Source organism: Cynocephalus volans, chromosome 8 (genome assembly GCF_027409185.1).
Source record: "Cynocephalus volans isolate mCynVol1 chromosome 8, mCynVol1.pri, whole genome shotgun sequence".
Lineage (NCBI taxonomy): Eukaryota > Metazoa > Chordata > Mammalia > Dermoptera > Cynocephalidae > Cynocephalus > Cynocephalus volans.
This window is the reverse complement of record NC_084467.1, coordinates 108,731,394-108,753,263: the sequence shown is the minus strand read 5'-3', so window position 1 is coordinate 108,753,263 and position 21,870 is coordinate 108,731,394. Positions and strand designations below refer to the sequence as shown.

At 44.7% G+C, this 21,870-nt stretch overlaps 1 long non-coding RNA gene across 1 annotated transcript; it reads left to right on the top strand.

Annotated features, from left to right (window-relative positions):
- The first annotated feature begins 34 nt into the window (after positions 1–34).
- Positions 35–19,942, top strand: LOC134384966 (uncharacterized). Its single transcript, XR_010024274.1, has 2 exons — positions 35–746; positions 19,311–19,942. It is a non-coding gene; the product is annotated as an uncharacterized LOC134384966 (long non-coding RNA).
- The last annotated feature ends 1,928 nt before the right edge of the window (positions 19,943–21,870 follow it).

The window sequence follows — 21,870 nt, the reverse complement described above, 5'->3', positions numbered from 1 at the left end:
GCCCCCGCGCCCCGCCCCCGCCGGCGCCCCGCCCGCCACGCGCCCTGGCCCGCGCCCCTCCGCCGCCCCGGGGTAGGGACCGCAGACCCCACAGCCCCCGCCCGCGAGGGCCACCCACTCCGGGGCTGCGGGCGGCGGCGGCCCCTGCGTGCCGGGCGCCACCCGACGGCTAGAGGTAGAGAAGCCGAGGCAGTCCCAGCCCGGTTCGGAGGCAGCTGTCGTTCCCGGGCACTGTCCCTGGGCCCGGCTGGCGCTCAGGCCTCCAGACCGGCTCTGGGTAGGCGGTGCGAGCGCGGCGCCTGCCCGCGGGCCTCGAGGGGAGCCAAGGGCCTGGGTGGCGCCCGGACCCGGATGGCCTGGGCGAGCCGCAGGCCCCAGAGTGGGACTGCGCGACCCCAGATCCGCGTCGGTCAAGGCCGTCTCCTCCACGCACCCTTCCCTTCAAGCCCAGTCACCCCTGCCTCTCCCATTCTGGGCAGTGAACCATGTGGTTCTGATTGCTTGAGACTTCTGTGAGTCTTGGTTTCTTCATCCATAAAATTTTACATGCGGGCATAGCGGAAGGAATGTGCGCTGACTCCGGAGTCAGACCGATCTGGATCTGAATCTCAGAGCATTTGGCCAGCTCGATGAATACCTCATCCTCTCAGTGCTGCAATTTCCTCATCTGTGAAATGGGCCTAATCTGATAAATGTGATGGGCTTGGAGATGTCTATCCGCAGATCTGGAAGAATGCACCCCAAAGGTCGGTAGTGTTGGTAACATCTGAGGAGGGGTGCAGGGTTGGGGGACGGATGAAAAAGGCTTTCGCTTTTTATTCTGTATGTTTATATGTTGTTTGAATTTTTTACACAAGCATTATCCTTGAGTTAGTTATGTTAAAAATAAATAATATATGTGAAATGGCTGGCATAGAGTAGATAATAAATGATCACTATTTTAAAATTTTTGTCATTTACTCGGGAGTCGAGTTTTGTTGAGTCTAGTCTGTGTATTAAAGCTGCCTCTTTTTAAAAAGTGATTTGAGGATATTTTAAAACAAAAGTATTTTATAAGGTCTCTCCAAAAACAAAAACACAAAAATGGAAGATCTTAGCAACATTGTCCTGGATCCCCAAAGGTCTTTGGTGCACCTCACTAACGTTGCTTGGACACCTTTCGCATGTGGTATTGAAGGCACAGAAGACAGTCTCTGGCCTCAAAGAGTTGGGTCTAGTTGGGAACAGACACTGCAGGTAATAGAGGTCATGGAGAGATGACTGACATAAAAATATAAAATGCTTTTAAAATGTAGGAATTGTATCCTTATTTGAAGTTTAACATGCATATTTTTTTTTCTCAATAAGTCCCTATTTTGGACCCCGGTACTGGACAGCTGCCAAAAATAAATAAATAAACAAATCCCTAAATTCTTTCATGACAAGGACTATTAAGGCTACCTGGTATAATCTATGTTTTTTCTTTTTTTTTTTTTTTTTCCTTTTTTTATAATTTTAAAAGATGACCGGTAAGGGGATCTCAACCCTTGAGTTGATGTTGTCTGTACCACGCTCAGCCAATGAGCTAACCGGCCATCCCTATATAGGATCCGAACCCGTGGCCTTGGTGTTATCAGCACCACACTCTCCCAAGTGGGCCACGGGCCAGTCCTGTTTTTTCAGATTTTGTATTTGTGTTTTGTCTTTTGTATTCGTAGGGTTACAAGAAATATTTGAATTGGAATATTATAAAACAAAAAAATGAGTTCCAGTTGCCCAGGCCTTCTCTTTTGACTTTTTCTCCCAGGCTGAGGCCCACAGGCAAGCAGGTAAGCTGGCTGAGGACACCTGAGACCCCTGTTATTTTCTGGGGATATGGAACAATGTTGCTAGAGCTTCTATTTTTGTGTTTTTGTTTTTCAAGAGAAGTATAAAATACCCTGGTTTTAAAATATTGAAAAGTCACTGGAAAAACAAACAACTTTAATACACAAAGTACAGGGCTGTCCAGTTAGCTCAGTTGGTTAAAAGGTAGCCTCATATTCCCAAGGTCATGGGTTCCAATCCTCTGTGTTCATAAAGAGCTTTGGAAGATAATGAGTTAATAACCACCTCCTGGGAGGAGTGGTTTATCTAGGAACTCTGAGTGACACACAATCTCTAACCCACAGGTGTATTTATAGTGCTGGATTTGGAGGGAAAGCCCCTTTGCCCAGACCTGAGAGTACAATGCAGATGATAAAACGCTTGGCCTTCAGGGGCAGAGGAAAATATTTTAGGTCTGGGACCTTTCAGTGCTGCTCCAGTCACACCCAATCAGCATCCACTTATTTAACATGAGGCAAGATGCAGGACAGGAAGAGTGAGAAGGGAGCCTGGCAGGAAGGAGAAGTCCACCTTTGGCATTTGTAACTGCCGAGAACTGAAGGTCAGAAATAGTCCTTTCTTTAAGAAATGGCTGTGGACCAAAGAGCTCACAAGATTTACTACAGCTGTCACCTCCCATGGCCGGGTGGTCTGAAAATACTGTATAAAGAAAAGAATTTTCAATGCCTCAGCAACTTGTGGAGTACCAGATTAAATTTGTGGGCAATGTCTCAAGGATAAAAAGAAGTTTTTCTTCTTTTTTTTTTTTTTTGCAGCTGGTTGGTACAGAGATCTGAACCTTGACTTTGGTTACAACACGGCGCTCTAACCAACTGAGCTAACTGACCAGCTCCAAAAAGTTTTTAAAAAGATTATGTATTTGAATCCCCATACCAACCAGCTGCCAAAAACAACAACAAAAAAATTATGTAATAAGTAGATGGTCACCCAAAAGTTTCTCTAGGGATAGGACAGATAAAGGACAAGGAGAGGGGATGGCTGAGTATTGGTCTGACTTTGAGCTCAACATAGTGACTTAATAATAATAATAAGGAAGCTAACATGTATATAGCACTTACTCTGTGCCCAGAACCCTGATAAAAGCTTTGCACACATTACCTCACTCTGTTCTCTTTGTAACTCTGTGAAGTGGGATCTATTACGCCATTTACAGATTTGCGAACAAAGATATAAAGAGAAATCCAGTAATTTGCCCCAAATCTCTCAGCTAGGCGCTGTTATCTGTATACGTTGTATGCAAGTGAAATTTTTGAGAAATTTAGCTGAGTTTATTTAATAATTTTTTTTCTGGCTGTAGATTAAGGAAGTTGTATTTGTGTTGAATTAAATAACACCATTTTAAACTAATGTCTCATTGTGAGATATTGTCCCTATTCCAGGATAATGCTCAGGCTAATACCAATGTGTACAGGAGAGGCTCAGAAACTAATGTGAAACTGTCAGTCTTTTGGTTTGTGGTCATAGCAACCATTTTCAGAAAGCCTGGTGTTTGCCTTTCTGCCTCTCAGAATCATAGTTTGTTCAATTCCGTTGTTCCAGAAGAGACACTCCATTCCCAGTCGCTGCACGCCAGGCTGGTCTCCAGCCGTTGGTTCCATGTCCTGTCATGCTGCCTCACACTGTTTTGTCTCACTGATGCTGGTTTTTTTTTTTTTTTTTTTTTTTGGCAGCTGTTTGGTATGGGGATCCAAACCCATGACCTTGGTGGTATAAGGCTGCGCTCTAATCAACTGAGCTAACAGGCCAGCCTCTAATGTTATTCTTTTGACCATTTGGCTTCAGCATGGAGTTAGCCCACTCCCCACAACTGTTATAAGAACACCTGGAGGGTGGGACTGCCTCACCGTGTTTACCTTTGTATCCACTATTCTGCCTTGCACGTAGTAGGCATGTAGTAAATGCTTGTGGAATGAGCCCATGACAAGAAGTGGTGAACCCTCAGCTCTGGCCCCATTCCAACACCTTCAGGTTCTTGTCTCACTGCATCACGGCTGAGCTAGCTCTCGAGTGATGAAACGATGAAGAAACAGGTTGTGACCCATTTGGTAGGATGAGAGCCTCAACGTGCATGGGACATGCTGGTCTCCCAATCACTGCCCTTTATACTTTAAATTTGGTCAGAAATTCCCAAAGCCAGAATTCTTCTTGATTTGATTTCCATATTTCAATCCAAGAGTGCCTCTCAGGCAGGTCCTGGGGTCAAAGTGACAGACTTTGCCTCTGTTCCGCCCTGAGCCGTGAGTCTATTGGTTGGTATTCCCAGCACAGAAAAGTGCTCAGTACATGTTTATGGAATTGAATGAATTGACTGGACTTGACTTTGAAGACATTAGGTTTACAAAATCATCAGTACTTCAATAACTGTGTTAAATGGTTTGAAGTCATGTGCGCATCTTCCTGCATATATGCTTGGGGAACATGGCTATAAGCTAGAGCTTCTGGATTTGGCCTCCGGAATGTTTAAGGACATTCATTGTCTACTGAGTTGGGAAGGTTTCTCATATGATAGTCTTCATCTGTTATAGTCTCAACCTAACTGTTTTATGGACTTAATAAAATGGTACCTACCACTGGGGAGGAGAAAAATTACCCAAGACCCATCCCTCTGACCCAAGCCACCACTCAGCCCTATCCTTAGGATCTTAGGGAACATTTCAAAGTAGCCACAGTCCCTCATGGCTACCAGGCCTGCCCTGGGGAGCCCACGGTGGTACTTGCAGCTGCAACGTAATGAGTACAGCACTGGGCCGGAAGAGGCTAAGCGTGGGAAAACCAGCACTCACCCAGACTCAGGTCCCAGCTTTGCCATTTGGGAGCTGTGTGACCTTGGTCTTCCTAAGCTTCAGCCTTCTCATCTGTAAAATTGGAATAACAACAGTACCCAGCTTATCTACTTCATAGCTTATTGTAAAAACTGAAATTAAAATGATAGCATGTGTGTGAAAGCTGTAGAGTCATAAACAAAAGTAAGGCAGTGTTATTATTAATGCTGGGGCTGGCCTGTTAGCTCACTTTGGAGAGCATGGTGCTGATAACACCAAGGTCAAGGTCTTGAATTGCTGGACCAGTCAGCTGCCAAAAAAGAAAAAGTTTGTGTTAATAATGCTGTTCAAAAATTTTTTTGTAGCTGATGTGCCACATAGATCAAGATTCTACATTAGGGGCTGGCCAGTTAGCTCACTTGGGGAGCGTGGTGCTGGTAACGTCAAGGTCACAGGTTCAGATTCCTGTACCAGCCAGCTGCCCACCCCCACTCCCTCTGCCCCCACCCCCACCAAAAAAAAAAAAAAAAAAAAGATTATGCATTAGGTGAAGACTTAAAGCTTCCTGGTCATGATGCCCAGAGTTCTTTGCTGAGGATGCTTTCAGAGTCCAACAGTACTCTGGTCAGGATCCACCAGTGACAGAGAGTACGTTAATGTGTTTTCACAGCAGGTTGACAGTAACGGCCCAGTCTCTGTGCCAGGGATTGGGGGAAAACATTATGTTGCTATCTGGGCAGAACCTGTTTTTTTACTAAGATATCTGGTAGGAGATATGCCACCAGGACTGAGTTCTGTGATGGGTACTGAGTTCTGTTCCCAGCTTGGCAGGTTCCTTGTGCATTGGGGTTCCTGGACCAAGATGTGAGGTGGCTGTGGGCGGGCAGAGGCTCAGCAGTGCTGCTGAGGGCATATGCTCTAGGGAAAGGGGCAGTCACAGGAGGGTGGGTGAGTGCTGCCTAGTGGTGGTGGGGCAGGGGGGAGGTGAGGACTGAGGACTCAATGCATTTCAAAAAAACAGAGAAATCTATTATTACATTCTTGAGTCTGGAATTGCACTTAATATACTGGTCACACACAGCACCGTGATCAATTCCCAGATCAATCGCAGATGCTGAATTAAGAGCAGGAAATAGTGCATTTTGTTTCAAGTAAGGAAGGTGACAAAACCCATAGGGAAAGAGGCTCCTATGAGAGTATAAAGGTCCATATGATAATTGGGCTCAATTTCCAACCTGTTGCCTCATTTCAGAAGTAAATGAAGAATTTTTCCAAGCAGAGCAGAGGCATATGGAGAGGGCAGCTCTGGAGGTGAGAAAGGCCCTATCCTTGGTTTGAGAAGGGATGATTCTGTAAGAGTTGGGGAGCAGAGCAGAGCAGAGCCCAGCTCCATGGAAAAGAAACTGAGCAAGTTATTTCCACCACCTGAGCCTCAAAACAGGGCTTCTTTCTCCAGTGGGTTGTCATGGATCAGAGGATTCTAACTTCAGGACTGCCTTAAGGAAGGGGCCTTGGTGATTTTCCCAACACAAATCTTGCTCTTGTGCCTAGACGTTTCCTTGCATTTCTAGAGAAAGCCAGTTTGGTGTCAAGTTAATCTTGATAGATTGTGCTGAAGTCCTAAGAAAGGCAGACATAAAAGGTAGGAATAAGGGTACAAAACTTGTAACTGTGGCCAGAGAGGCGGGCAGGGCCACCAAAGGAGAGGCCAAGATTTCATGCATACCAAGGACTTGAAGTCAGAAATAGAAGAGTTGGGTCCTGCTGTGAAGGAAACACAGGTTGAAACAGGTGACGCACACTTGCCCCTCTGACCACAGGCTCAGGCTCATCTTGGTGGACAAAGAAGGTGAACATGTCTGCTTGCAGTGCTAGAAAGGATCTTCCTTCTCTGCTCACAGGCTCCCCTGTCCTAGTATCTTCGGGATCTGGTCCCTGCCCTCAGCTCAGCACTCAAAGTCTTTGCCCTCTGGCTTCAGCCTGCCTCTCCAGCTTTACCCACTCTAAACAGGCCGAGCACCCCAGCCGCGCCTGTGTGCCTCCCTCCCCACCACTCTCTGAAGGAGACAGCTCAGTCTCTCTCTGAGGGAGCCCATCATCTCCTGGGATCACCCCTGCCCACCTCTCTCCCACCCAAACCCTGGTGGCAGCTCTGTCCACACCAGGGAGTCTCTCACTTTGGTGTGCCTAACAATTGCCTGTGGAGGTTATAAAAACAGAGGGGCCCACTCCCCACTTCTGGGTGATCTGTCCAGGAGCTCCACAGGGGCCCTTCTGCACAGTCACGTATGAGGCTCCCTGGTCTGAACACTTGTTGGGAAGTTTGCCTGTGAACCAAATATTAATCTGGGCCCTCAAATGCAGGTATGCAGGAGCCATATTCAATTTCTTTCTTTCTTTTTTTTTTTTTAAAGATGACCGGTAAGGGGATCTTAACCCTTGACTTGGTGTTGTCACGCTCACCCAGTAAGCTAACCGGCCATCCCTATATGGGATCCGAACCCGTGGCCTTGGTGTTATCAGCACCACACTCTCCCAAGTGAGCCATGGGCCGGCCGCCTCAATTTATTTCTCAATAATAATATAATTTTCTGTTTCAAGAGCCATTCCCCTGGGAGTGGTGGAAACTTACTTGTCAATTTAGGGGATTCCCACTCTCACCTGCTATTCAGTGCTATTTAGTGCAGTGGATTATGTCCCTCCAAAACTCACTGGAGCTTGAATTGTGTCCCCCAAGTTTTATGTATTAGAAACTTAGCCCCCACTGTGACTGATAAGAGGGTGGGAAATCCTATTATGGTAATTAAAAGGTGGAGCCTTGAAGAGATGATTGGGTTGTCCATGCCATAGTGAATGGATTAAAAATGGTGGTCAGGGGCGTGGTTCTGAGGGCTTTAAAAGAAGAGGAGAGTCTGTCTGCTCTCTCTCTGCTCTCTCTGCTTCCACCATCTTGCAATGTGAGACCCGTGGGTCAATGTCGCCACCACCAGATTTTCTTTATAAATCCCCCAGTTGCAGGTATTTTGTTATAAGCAACAGAAATAGACTAATCCATGCAGCAAAATCATGTTGGTGATGATAAAGGTATTTCCTCACTGAGGAAGAAACCGACAGAATCTGCTGGGGTAAGGCCAGGTCTTCTTCATTGCTCTGGCCTTGAAGTAGACAGGGCACAATCTCAGGGAGGAGGGAAGTAGCAAATGCCCCTGCAAGATTAAGAGCAGATCACCCTGTGACTGTGGTGACCAGGACCCAGCGGAAGAAAGGGTCATGAAAGGATCGACTCCATTTATCTGCAACTGCAGTCTTCTCCCCAAACCTGCTCCCTCACCTGACTTCTCACCTCCTGTTGTTAGGACTGTTCTTCAAAATCCAAAAGTCATCTTTACTCCTTTACATCCCTTTTCTAGAATAGTAAGGGACTTTATAAGTCATCTTGCCACCCTTTCATTTTACAGGTGAAGAAATTGTGGCTGAGGGAAGGAATGTGACTTGCTTTGGGTTCAGAAGCAAACATAGAGTTAGACTCCAGATCATCATAGACATGAAATCCTGGCCTTTTAGTCCAAAGACTTCCTCTTCCTCACATATTTATGTCCTCCTCCATTCTGTGGCCACCACCTGCCTAAGCTCTCCTCTCCTCTTATGTGGGTGACAGTGACAGTGATCAATGCAAAAGCATGACTCTTTGCTTGTGACATCCATGGAATGCCTTCTCTCCTTCTTCCCATCCCTTACGTCCTACTCATTCTTCAAGTGGCTCAGATGCCACCTCTTCCAAGAAGCATGTGCTGGTCCAGCATGACCTCTCCCCTTCCAACTGCATTCCGCACTCATGCCATGGTGTGATTGTACACAGACTGCATCTTTATGTTATTAACTTTTCAATAATTAGATTATAAATTCCTAAGAGCAGGGCCCTTGCCTTCATGTCTTGGTTTCCCCTTCAGGACCTGCCCTTGAGGGCCATGTGATAAAATTTCAGTCACCACTTGAATTGCAAAATTCTTAGAAGTGTCCACTGAACCATTGCCCATATGAACCAGGGAGGCAAACTGAGAAGCAAATGTTTAATTTAAAGTTAGGCAGAGCTGGCCAGTTAGCTCAATTGGGTAGAATGTGGTGTTGATAACACCAAGGTCACGGGTTCAGATCTCTGTACAAGCCAGCCACAAAAAAGAAGGAAAAGAAAAAAGTTAGATAAGGAACTTTGAGAGTGGCTGAAGGTAGTAAAAAAACTGGTCCGTCAGTCTAGCAGGGACCTCATTCCAGAACAAGAGGAAAGATGCTGGGGCCGGCCCGTGGCTCACTCAGGAGAGTGCGGTGCTGATAACACCAAGGCCACAGGTTCAGATCCTATATAAGGATGGCCGGTTGGCTCACTGGCTGAGCGCAGTGCTTACAACACCAAGCCAAGGGTTGAGATCACCTTACCAGTCATCTTTTTAAAAAAAAAAAAAAAAGGAAGACGCTGTATTTATCAAGGACCTGAAGTCAGAAACAAGGGGATTGGGCTTGCTGTGGAGGAGGTGCAGGTTGAAGCAGGAGGTGACCCATGTTGGCACCTCTGACCACAGGCACAGGCTTATCTGTCCACAGATCCTGCGAGCAGCTGGACTCTCTGGCTGTCAACACTGGCCCCAGTGGGATTTCTGGTGCTATCAGGTGACCACTACTCTGCTAGGGCTGAGACGTGGAACCCTGCTTAGCAGCCTTCCCTAGCCCTGCTGTCCTAATGCTGAGGTCAGGGCTTCAGCCTGGCTCTCCAGGTTTCCCAGTCTGGCTTCTGCCCACCTCCCCGGCTTGATTCCCTTCACATCCGTGCTCCCAAATATGCCAAAATATACCCTTGGCGCTGCTGGCTCGGTCAGTGCTTCAGGGAACTCCTTAACTCAGTGTCATGGGGTCTACCTTGGGCATTTTGGATCTCAGTGTTTTCCCATGTCTAGCACATAGTACGTGCTCAATCTCATGGGGCTTTATTTATTTATTTATTTTATTTTTATGTTTTTTTCAATCTCATGTTTTAATGAATGAATCGTCATATTTGGGGTCTTTTCCCAGAGGCTTTTCCTGTGGAGCTCTGAGCCAGCCTGGGGCCAGTGTGAGAAGGCAGAGCCCTACTTCCAAGCTCCTGAGTCTTCTGGCCCCACCTAATCCACCTAAAAGGCAGTTCAGTTGACTTCCTCTTTCCTCTCACCACCAGGAAGGGCCGAGTGCCACAGAGATGGCTGATTATTCGGGAAGCATGAGGGGCGCTTATACCCAATAATACCTGCTCTTCTCCTTCTTCGGGTCCTGCCCTTTTCTCAGAAACTGGGAAATACCTATAGGTAAAGACCAAAGGAATACCACAGCCAAAAATTTATCACTGAGTATATAGTATGTCACAATCTCCAAAGATTCATTAAGTCATTTGATCATCCCCAAAACCTAAATAAAATGGGGGTGGGATGGTGGACATTACTTCCATTTATCAGATGAGAAAAATGAGGCAGAGATAGTTAATGCTTGACTTTGGGGGCAGAACTGGAACCAGAACCCTGGTCTCCAGACTCTTGGCCCAGCACCTTTCCCAGCACACTGGGGCAGGTAGAGGGGTTGAGAGACTCAGCCAAGGTGTTCAAATGACCAGTATCCCAGCAGGAGGGAGAGCTCCTGTTTTTATCCACAGTGACATACAGCCTTTAAAAGCGGGAAGGGGCCCTGGAAGAGAGCAGGCCCATCCCCTTATTTTACAGAGGAAATAGCCCAGGAGGTCGCGAGCTGCCCCAGGCTATAAGGTCAGTGAGTGACAAGAAGAGAAAGGAGCCCAGGTCCTCTGGTTTCCACTATTCAGCCCCTCCCTGTGTGCTCTAAACCCCATGTGCAGAACAAATGGTCAGGCTGTGGGCTTTTGTTTTCCAGTTGCTGGGACACAGATTGGATCCCATTCAGTGCAAGACTGTGGGACCCTTCTGTGAGTCACTTTGCTTTTATTTACAAGCACTTATGGGCATAGTGTTTCAGACTGCCCAGCTCCTTTGCCAGCTGGCTGTGTGAAGGGAGATATTGACCGAGCCACTGTCGGAGTTCTGTGGGGTTTAAATGAAATGATACACACAGAGCCCTAACCTGGACAGTGCCTGGCCCACAGTAAGTCCCCCACAAACATCGGCTGGTATTATGATTTAATTTAGAGTTAGAAGATTTGTTGTGAAAATACTATTTGTCCACACAAGTGTGAGTGACTGTGCCCTGACCCCATCAAAGGATACTGCTCTGTAGGCCACAGAAGGAAGCTATTAAATGATCCAAATTGTTGCACAGAGGGGAGAGTAGCTCTTGATGTAACTGACCCGACAGAGCCATCCTTGTCCCTTCCCCAAGTGTGGGAGCAGCAAGCCCTTGTCTGCTCTGCATCCTGCCAGGGATCTGTCATGAGCAGCTGACTCTATTCCCCGACTCGTGGCCCCAGATTACTGGGGATTTGAACACTGGGAGGGGCTGGTCCCTGCCCACTAACTAATGGCTGAGAACAGGTGGGTCTTGAAGGCCAGTCCAGAGCCTATTTGTGGGGAGGTGAAGCAAATCCAAGCCAAGATTCTAGGGAGAATTAGAGAAAACATTCCTATCTCAGCCTCCATCTGCTGAGTAGGGCTGGGCCCAGATACCAGGCAGAGCAAAGTGAAATTTTGCTGAAAGCAAAATGATCCCAAAACATTGGGAATGGACCCTTCATAAAAGCAGCTGAGAGATGAGTTCAGATCTGAGCTCAGAGCTCCTGTGGGGGTCGGCAGGGTGCTGTGCTCAAAGGCCCCAGCTTCTCTCTGTGTAGGTGTGGGGCTTGGAGGAGCTTGGGGCAAGGGCAGAGGAGGACAGTGGTTTCTGTGACCTGAGTAAAGGACATCTATCTCCAGGGCATCTCAAGCAGTGCAGTCAGCATTTTCAGGGTAGCTGAGGCCCCTGCTCCAGCCTCTCCAGGACAAGTTCCTTAGAGTTGAGGCATGTGAGCACAGAGTGGTGGGGTGGGGCCACCCGAGTTAGCACCCAGCAAAGGGTTGGTCATTGCCCTGCCCTGGCCCAGAAGGCTGGGTTGAGGGTGGGGAAGGGTTTCCCCTCGGGCTCCTGCCACACCAAGATTTTGGCATCCTCCTCCCCACAACACCCACTCTTCTCCAGCTCAGTCCTTTACAATGAAGTGGATTCTTAAAATAGGTAAAGTGTACACATGGTACAGGGTGAGTCTCATTCCTCTCCCAGCCTCCTCCTCCTCCCCTCCTCTGAGGCAGTCAGTGTCCTCACTAAGACAGCCCATGCATATGTTAGTACTCTCCTTCTTTTATATTTTTTTGGGCACAGAGACTCCCCTGAGAGGCTGGTAAAAGCTCTGGGTTCTCTGCCTAAAATAGGGTACACACACAAAAAAACATTTAGCCTGCAATTTCGGAGGTTTACACACACCACGTACCCCATTTTGCCATCACTTAACAAGGGATTCAGGTGTGGCTTATAGCAACTGGGTCTGATTTACACTGTATCTCCTTAACGCCTCTCCCCCACCCCTACCCTGCACACAGTACACACATCCCTTAATTTCTGGGATGGTGACAAGATCTCAACAAAGTAGCTCCTCTAAAGCCTTGACAAAACTGTTGAAGCATGCCAGCTGTTCAGTGCCTTCTCTCAATAGCTTCCCTTTATATTCAGAATAAAATAAAATCTAAGCTTTTAACATGACTTAGGCCTTGCATGCGCAGTCTGGCCTGAGCCTCCTGCCAAGTCTCATCCCACCACTGTTACTTTGCTTATGCTGCTCTAGCCACTGTCCTTTCTGTTCTTTATGATGCCAAACCCCTCCCATCTTAGGGCCTTTGCTTAAGCTGTTCCTTCTGCCTGGAAAACAATTTTCCCTGATAGTGGAATTGCTGGCTCCTTGTGGCCATTCGAGTATCAGCACAAATGTCATTCCTCTGACAGGTCATCCCCAACCTTCCTTTCTGATGCTGTGCCCTGACCCCAGAACCCTCTCTCTCTACTGCATCATCCCATTTTATTTTCCTCAGGACTCTTGCCTCTTCTGAAATTACCTTATTTCTTTGTCATTTATGTTTGTCTTCACCGTGTGGGGGGAGCTCCACGAAGTCAGTGACCTTGCCTGTCATGTCTCCAGCAGCCAGAACAGGGCCTGGCACACACTATGCACTCAGTAAATATGTGTGGAATGAATGAAGGTTCTTAGTGGAGGCTAGATAAAATCTCCACTCAATTCTCTGTCCTATCAAGGAGGCTCCTGGCAGTCCTGGCTCCTGTTCCTGCTTTTTCTTCATTTCTCTATTGCTGTCCTACCCTTTCCCCAGATCTCTGGAGCCACTCCCTCTCAATCAGCATCTAACAAAAACTCTTTTGTGATTTTCTGCCTGGGGGAGTTCATCTGAGTCAATTGGCTTCCCCAACTCTAGCTCAGCTGAGTCCAAAGGCCTGATCAGCGTTTCCAGTGTCACGGCCAACAACTCTGTGGTCTGAGGGCTCAGAGCTCCACCCCAGGGGGAGCGAGGGAACGGACAGAGGAACTGACAGAGGCCTCTGCTCCCTGCCCTCTCGTGCCTGGGTCTTGTGGAAATAAAGGAAGACCAACCACAGGAGAAAGATTCTGAGCTTCGTTCTGAGCTTGCTATAGCAAGGAATTACGCCACCGTCACGTAATTTTGGCAGAGACTTGAAGGCAGGCAGAGGAGCAGGAAAGCTTTATAGAGGCAACAAGGGAAGGCTGAATGAAGTTACCTGAAGGTGAGCCCTGCCTGGAGGCTGTTGGCATGAGGAAGCCATATGTAGGCTAATGAGAAGTCGGGCACCAGGGGGATTGGTTAGAGGTGCCTGTTTGTCTTTCTCTGGTTGGTCCTAAATTGCAAGTGGAGACACAAATTAGGGAAACTGTCAGTTATGAATCAAGTTTTGGCCATTTGGGGCTGATTGTTACAGAAGTTACTGTTTAGCTTCCTGGAATGTCACTAGAGAGCTCTCTGGCTTCCTGCAAGGCTGACTTACCACAGGATAACCTCTTGGGTTGTTTATTGTCAATAGATAAAGCGTTGGTTTCCTTGGCAGATTGCTGCAGGTAGTGTATCAGAGTTCTGTTTTTATATATGGTCTGGCTGTTGTCCGTTTGTGTGTTCAATTTCTTCGTCTACAGAGCAGATCAGTCATTTGGTGATTCTTCCTTCCCTTAGACATGTGAATGCCTTGGAATAGTAGAATCATTGAGTATTTCATGTCCTTCCTTTAGCAGCTCTTTACTGAAGGCATTCTCTGCAAACAATGGTGATAGGTACAGTAAGAAGAACAGGACTGAGCCAGGCCTCTGCTCCTGGGAGGCCAGAGGTAAGATGTGCTATTGCTGCAGAACTGTGCACTGTGCCACATGACTGGCTCAGAACAGGGACTTCTGATTAGAGGAATTAGGAAGGCTTTATGGATGGGGGATTTCTATAGATGGAAATTGGGAAGCGAAAAGAAAGGGAATACTATGAGGAAGAGCACGGGCTGTGGGGCCCTGAGTGTAGTAAGTCTCTGTTGTCTCAATTCTTCAGCCTGTAGAGATCCATTAGACAGACATGGCATGTGTGAAGGTGCTTTGTCAGACGTGAAGGTTTCAGTGCAAGGGAAGGTTGTGAGAGCCTAATGGAAAAGGCCTTTCTCATCAAAATGAGGAGCCCGTCAGCTCTGGGCAGTCATAGCAATAATAACAGCATTTAGTGAATGTGAGTCCCTGCTCTGAGCCCTCACAGAACCCCTACAACAATCCTACAAGGTAGCTACTACTATTATCTGCATTTTATAGATGAGGAAACTGAGGCATAGCATGATTACAAAACTTGCCAAGGACCACACAGTAAGTGTCAGAAGGGAGAGAATGGTTAGATTAACTGTGCTCCCCAAATGCTGCTTCCTGATTCAAAGTCTTTGTCCTTGAATGAGTGTCCTGATGCATCACTATTAGTCATAATAAAAACCAGCCATTACTAAGTACCGGCATGGCCTAAGCATTTATGTGTATTAACTCATTTAATCTTTAAAACAGCCCTTTGAAATAGAATTGTGATTATCAGTCCCATTTTATGAAAGAGAAAACTGAGAAGCCAGGTAAATTCCCCAAGGTGGCATAGCCCAGGCCTCTGTGCCACGCTGCCCCTTGTCACTAAGCAGGGGTGTGACTGCTTATCCGTCAAGCCCTGACCCACAGCAGTGGATCCACACAGTGGCCCGCGGCTAAGAACCAGCCCCAAGTCAGTGGTTCTTCCTTTTCTGGATCACAGACCTCTTTGAGAATCTGATAGAAGCTACATGCAATCTCCCCCCAAAATGCACACACACACACACACACACACACATCCTTTTGCACACACTTTAGGAAGTGCTCAGTTCCCCTTCAGCCTTTCCACAGACGCTACAAGGCAAGTGGGCAACAGGGGAGGACTTCTAGGATGAACGCTTTAGCCTAGGGATATTACCCAGTCCGGAAACAAAGGGCAAGGCTTTGAGTTCTAAAAGATTGCATTTTTGAGACAATGGAAACAAAATTCCACATCTATTTTCATTTACTTCATCTGAGAAAAGAACAAGAAGCAGCCTATCCTGCAAGCCCCCATCTTTGGATTGATCTAATTACCCATATTCTCTCCTATACCCAGAGCTGAACGCTGCTGGAGGAAATCTCATAATTCTGCTGATGTATACCAGTGCACATTTATGGCTTCTAATCCCAGCTGGGTCTTTAACACTATTTGGTAACTCCTACTTTTACCAGATAAATGTTCACACCCAGTTCCCACAATGGCCATTTCAACCCTTCTTTAATGATTAATTAAGCTTTAAAAGTTTTCATGTGATAGAAGCAAAATTGTGCACATTTTAATTCACACCCTCCACAATTTTCATCCTGTTTTTCCCTCCATTTGTGCTCTTGACCCTTTTGTCTTTTTTTGGTAGTTATTTACTTAGAGGCTGCCATGGCTGGCACTGAGCTAGGCTCTAGTATACCTATCATAGTCTCTGCTCTGGTAGAGCTTACAGCCCAGAGAGAAAGACCCTTATTCAACAAATAATTACAATTATGATGATGGGTACTTAAGGGAAAGTGGAAAGTATTATGGAATGTGTTGATCTGGAGGTTTCAGGAAAGCCTCTCTGAGGAAATGACATTTAAAGCTAAGTCTTGAGGGATGATGTGTCAGTTAGGAATGCTTTGGGCTACACACACACACAAAAAAAACCTGACTAATGTCTCAAGGATCTTTGATCTAGTAAAGAAAAGAAAAACCTGACTAACAGTGAAACCATAAGGATGTTTAATGTTTCCTCAAGGATCCTGGAAGCAAAGGGTTGCAAGGTTTTTAAGTGGCTCAGCAATATGAAGAGCCACCAGTTGACATCTCTGCAATTTGCTTGGCTTTTCCCTCAGCCTAGAGGGAAAGAGGGTTGCCATAGATTCACGTATGACCTCCTTACATAACACATCCCAAAGCAAAAAGAAGGAATCTGGTTCCTGAACAGCTTTCTTTTACAAGGGCCCAAAAATTCATCTACAAGTTCCCTGGAGTCTTCCTCTTATGTCTTTTGGCCCAAAGTGGGTCATTTGCCCACCCCACATGGCAAGCAGGAAGAGGTTCACCATGATTGACTTAGATCAGTTATGATTTATCCCACAGCACAGTGAAGACCCTACCTTTCTGGAAGATACTGCTGCCTAATCTCATTTGAGGGTTAAAGGGACGACCAGTTCTGGATATGTAAGACTAGACAATTCAAACAAATCCTCCTACCAATGAAAACTTTTTAAAAACTTGAAAAACTCATCTTAAATGCATCAGTGAATTAATATTTGAGGAATTACTGAATTGAGATGCTGAATACTGAAGAAAATAGGAAAGTGGAGAAGTCAAGCCTTCTCTGAAGGCTGCTTCTGCTTTGGGGTTTTTGTTCTGGAAGAGGCTGAGCTGCAATTCTGGCAGCCTCGGGGGGGCTTGACTGAAAAATTCAGGATTCAGAGTCTTGCCAAGAATGGAGACCCTGGTGAACACTGTTCTGCTTTGTGTGTGATTCTAAAGAGATTCCTGCTAGGTTTCAAGTGACCCAGAAAATCTCAAGCCCTGAACATGACTTAAGGTGATTCCAGATTGTTAGTGCCCTCAGGAGCCCGACAAAGTAATACAAAGTTCTCTTTAGAGGAAGACAGTATTATCCTGGGCCTCAAAGTATTTTTATAAGTAAGTTTTCAAAAATAATGTTCAGCACACAAAGGTAACCCAAGGATATTAGACAGCATGAATAAGAATAGTCGGTACATTGGCTGGCAGGTTGGCTCGATTGGAGTGCAGCCTTGTAACACCAAGGTCAAGGATTCAGATCCCTGTACTGGCCAGCTGCCAAAAAAAAGAATAGTAGGTACAACAGATAACAAAAAATAGACTCACAAGGTCTCCAAATACTGAAATTTTCAGCATAGATTACAAAACGATTATTATATTCAAGGAATAAAAGCCAAGATTGGAAAAATTGGTTGGGAACTGAAAACTTAAAAAAAAATGATATCATGGATTTAAACAGGAAAAAAATACAAATTCTGGAACTGAAAATTACCATAACCCAAATTAAAATTTGAACCAGAAAGTTTTAGCAGCATTTTAGACATAAGAGAAAATTAATAGGCAAATCTATAGGGAAAAAAAGTAGCTTAGTGATTGCCTCGGTCTGAAGGGAGGGGGATAGTTGATGGGGGAGTGGAGATGACTGGAACAGGGCCAGGTCTCTTTCTGGGGTGATAAAGTGTTCCAATTCAGATCCCTGTGCCAGCCAGCTTTAAAAAAAGTGTTCTAAAATTGACTGTACTGATGGTTGCACAACTTTTTTGAATATACTAAAAACCATTGAATTATATACTCTAAATGGGTAAGTTATATAGTAAGTGAGTTATCTCAATGAAGCTGTTATGAAATGAAAAGAAAAGAGCATAGAACAGTTGAGACAAACTGAAACTGATAGATTTAAATCCAAAAGATCACTAATTATATTATGTAAATGGACCAAACACTTCAGTTAAAAGACAATGATTGTCAGGCTAAAAAACACTTTTTAAAATCCAACTGTATTCTCTTTACTAGAGATAAAAAGGAATACTTCATAATTATAAAAAGGTTTGATTTACCAGGAAGATATAACAATTCTTTTTTTTTTTTTTTTTGGCAGCTGGCCAGTATGGGCATCCAAACCCTTGACCTTTGTGTTATCAACCCCACACTCTAACCAATTGAGCTAACTGGGCAGCCCAACAATTCTAAATTTGTTGCATCTTATTACATGGCTTCAATGTATTTAAAGCAAAAATTAAAATAAACAAATATTAAATCATAGTGGAGATTTTCACATACATTTTCAGTAGACAAAAAAATCAGTAATTAAACATTATTAATTTACATTACCAAAAATATCTATAGAATATTACATCTGAAAAGCCATAAAATACACATTCCTTTCAAACACATATAGTATTTACAATAACTGACCATATACTAAGCCATAAAGCTACTCTCAATAAATCCAAAGGTTTGAAATCATTCAGTTTATTCTTTGACCATAATACAATTATGCTAGAAATCAAAACAGAAGGATAGTTGGAAAACTCTGTATGGTTGGAAGTTAAACAATATGCTTCTAAGTTATCCATGGATCAAAGAAGAAATTGTAAGAAATAAAAATAGTCTGAACTAAATAAAAAATGCCATACATCAACAGTTGTGAGACACAAGCTATTCTTCTGAAGGAAATTTATAGCTTTACATGGTTACAGCAGAGAAGAAGGCTGAAAATTAATGACCCAAACATGCATCAAAAAAGAAGAAATATAAGGCAAAAGAATTAGAAAGCGGAAACAAACTGTTGTTCTTTACAGTGGATGTGGTTGTGTGTAGAGATAGAAAATCCCAGAAACTACAGCTGAGAGGCATCTTCTTTCCCTACCACAATCACTCCAGGGAAACCTGCACTAAGCGCCTCATCTTGCGGGTCTTTAAAAGCCAATTCCACTGAAAAGGGAGTTAGTGGTACTAGGAGGATTGGCAAGGTTGCCCTGAAAAAGTTGAAGCTACACCAAAAAAGACAGTAGAAAAGGGTAAATCTTCAGGTAAGTAAGTAAGTAAGTAAGTAAGTGAAGGAAAGGAAGGAAGGAAGGAAGGGAAGGAAGGGAAGGAAGGAAGGAAGGGAAGGAAGGGAGGGAGGAAGGAAGGAAGGAAAGGAAGGAAAGGAAGGAAGGAAGGAAGAGGTAAACGTAAAAGGGAGCAAAAGTAAAATAGACAAGAAAGGGGCCGGCCATTTAGCTCAGTTGGTTAGAGCTTGGTGCTGATAACACCGAGTCCCGGAGTTCGATCCCTGTCCCTGTCAGCCACCAAAAGAAGAAAGGGGAAAAAAAGAGAGAGAGAGAGAGAATGGTTGTGAATACCTTAATGTGAAAGGAGGAAGAGAGGAAGAAGTCTCAGAGAAAAGGGAGATACTGAAAACAAGGAGGGGACAGCAGGAGACAGAAAAGCCAAATGTGATGGATATTTTACACTGGGTTTTTTTTTTTTTCAATTAAAAAACTTATTTTTAATTGACAAAAATTGTATGAATTTATCATGTACAACACATTGTTTTGAAATGTATATACAGCTTGATACCTTGCGAGGCTTCACGGAGTGGCCCTGCCGCCCAGACTGAGGAAGACCTGGAAAGTTTGTGGACATGTGAGTCTCGGCCACACCGCAGCCGCCGGCCACAGGATCCACTACGACAGATATCGCCCCGGTCACTTGGGAAGCTGGTATGAGGCATTACCACTTAAAGAGCAACGAGAGCTTCTGCTCAACTGTCATCATTGATAAATTGTGGACCTTGGTCGGTGAACAGACAAAGGGAAATGCTGCCTCAAACAAGACTGGTGCGGCTCCCGTCTCTGATGTGGTGCGACTGGGCTATGACACAGTCCTGGAGAAAGGAAAGCTCCCAAAGCAGCCTGTCATCGTGAAGGCCAGATTCTTTAGCAGAATCCCCCAACCGGCCAGCCGCCAAAAAAACAAAACCAAAAACAAATCCCTCAGCAGAAGAGGAGATGATAAAGGGTGTGTGTGTGAGCACGGTGGGGCCTGTGTCCTGGTGGCTTGAAGCCCCTGGAGGAAGGTTCAGTAAGTGCTCACACATGCTTTTCCCTTGCTAAAAAAAAAAGGCATATATGTGTTTATGTATATACACACATACACATTGTGGAATGACTAAATAAAGCTAATAACGTGTGCATTACCTCACATCCTCACATATTTATTTGTGATGAGAACACTTAAAATATACTCTTAGCAGTTTTCAAGAATATAAGACCTGGTAATTAGCTATAGTCACCACATTGTACAATAGCTCCTATATAATAAATAGACAAATTTTGTTTCCTTTGACAAACATCTCCCCAACCTCGAGCCCCTCATAACTATTTTACTCTCTGCTTCTGTAAATTCACCTTTTTTAGCCTTCCACATATAAATGAGATCACATGGTATTTATCTTCTTGTGACTGGCTTATTTTACTTAACATAATGTCCTCCAGATTCATCCATGTTGTCACAAATGACAGGATATTCTTCTTTTAAAAATTATTTTAATTGATACATTGTAATTGTACATGTTTATGGGTACAATTTGATGTTTTAATACATATATATGTTGTATAAGTACCGGGTCAGGGTAGTTAATGTAACCATCACCTCATGCATTGATGAAAACATTCTAAAGTCCCTAGCTTTTAGGCCGGCCCGTGGCTCACTCGGGAGAGTGTGGTGCTGATAACACCAAGGCCACGGGTTCGGATCCTATATAGGGATGGCCGGTTTGCTCACTGGCTGAGCGTGGTGCTGACAACACCGAGCCAAGGGTTGAGATCCCCTTACCGGTCATCTTTTTAAAAAAAAAAAAAAAAAAAAGTCCCTAGCTTTTTCTTTTCTTTTTTTTTTTTTTGGCAGCTGACTGGTACAAGGATCCAAACGCTTGACCTTTGGTTGTCAACACCATCATGCTCTAACCAAGGGAGCAACCAACCAGTCCCTTCTCCTACTATTACGTAATGTGCAAAACTTACCTGTTAACCATAGTCGCCCTACTGTGCAGCAGAGCACCAGAACTTATTCCTCTTATCTAGTTGTAATATTGTACCTGTTGGCCAACCCCTCCCTATTTTCCCTTCCTCCCTCCCCTCCCTAGTCTCTGGTAACCACTGTTCTACTTTCTGTCTCTATAATATCAACTGGGGTTTTTTTGTTTGTTTGTTTGTTTTTTGTTTTTTTTAGATTCCACATTTGAGTGAAATCATATGGTATTTTTCTTTCTGTGTCTGGATTACTTCACTTAACATAATGACTTTCAAGCCCATCCATGTTGCTGCAAATGACAGGATTGTCTTCTTTTTTTTTTTTTTTTTTTTTTTTTTAAAGATGACCGGTAAGGGGATCTTAACCCTTGACTTGGTGTTGTCAGCACCACACTCTCCGAAGTGAGTGAACCGGCCATCCCTATATGGGATCCGAACCCATGGCCTTGGTGTTATCAGCACCACACTCTCCCGAGTGAGCCACAAGCCGGCCCGATTGTCTTCTTTTTTAAGGCTGAATAATATTCCATTGTGTATATATACCACATTTTCTTTATCCATTCATCCACTGATGGACACTTAGGTTGAATCCATAACTTGGCTGTTGTGAATAGTGCTGCAATGAACACAGGAGAGTAGATATCTCTTAAACATACTGATTTCATTTTTCTTGGATATATACCAAGTAGTGGGATTGCTAAATCTACACCAGGTCTTATCAGTGGCCCTTGTACCTCTCTTCAAAATAATTTATAAACTATTTTGTAAAGACATGTTTTTAATATCCCTAGAAACAAATTTCTAGTAGATGCTTATGGTCTTGAGCGTAAACTTCACATTCCATAGGCCTGGGTTTGTTTGTTTTTTGGCTGGCAGATGCAGGGATTGAACCCTCGACCTTGGTGTTATCAGCACCACTGTCTTAACCAACTGAACTAAGTGGCCAGCCCTCTGGGTTTTTTAAATGTTTTATAATGGATTTTTTTTTTTTATAATGGATGCTATAAACTGACTGCTTGTGTCCCCCCAAATTTAATATGTTGAAACCCTAATCCCTAATGTGATTGTATTTGGAAAGGGGGATTTGGGGAGGTAATT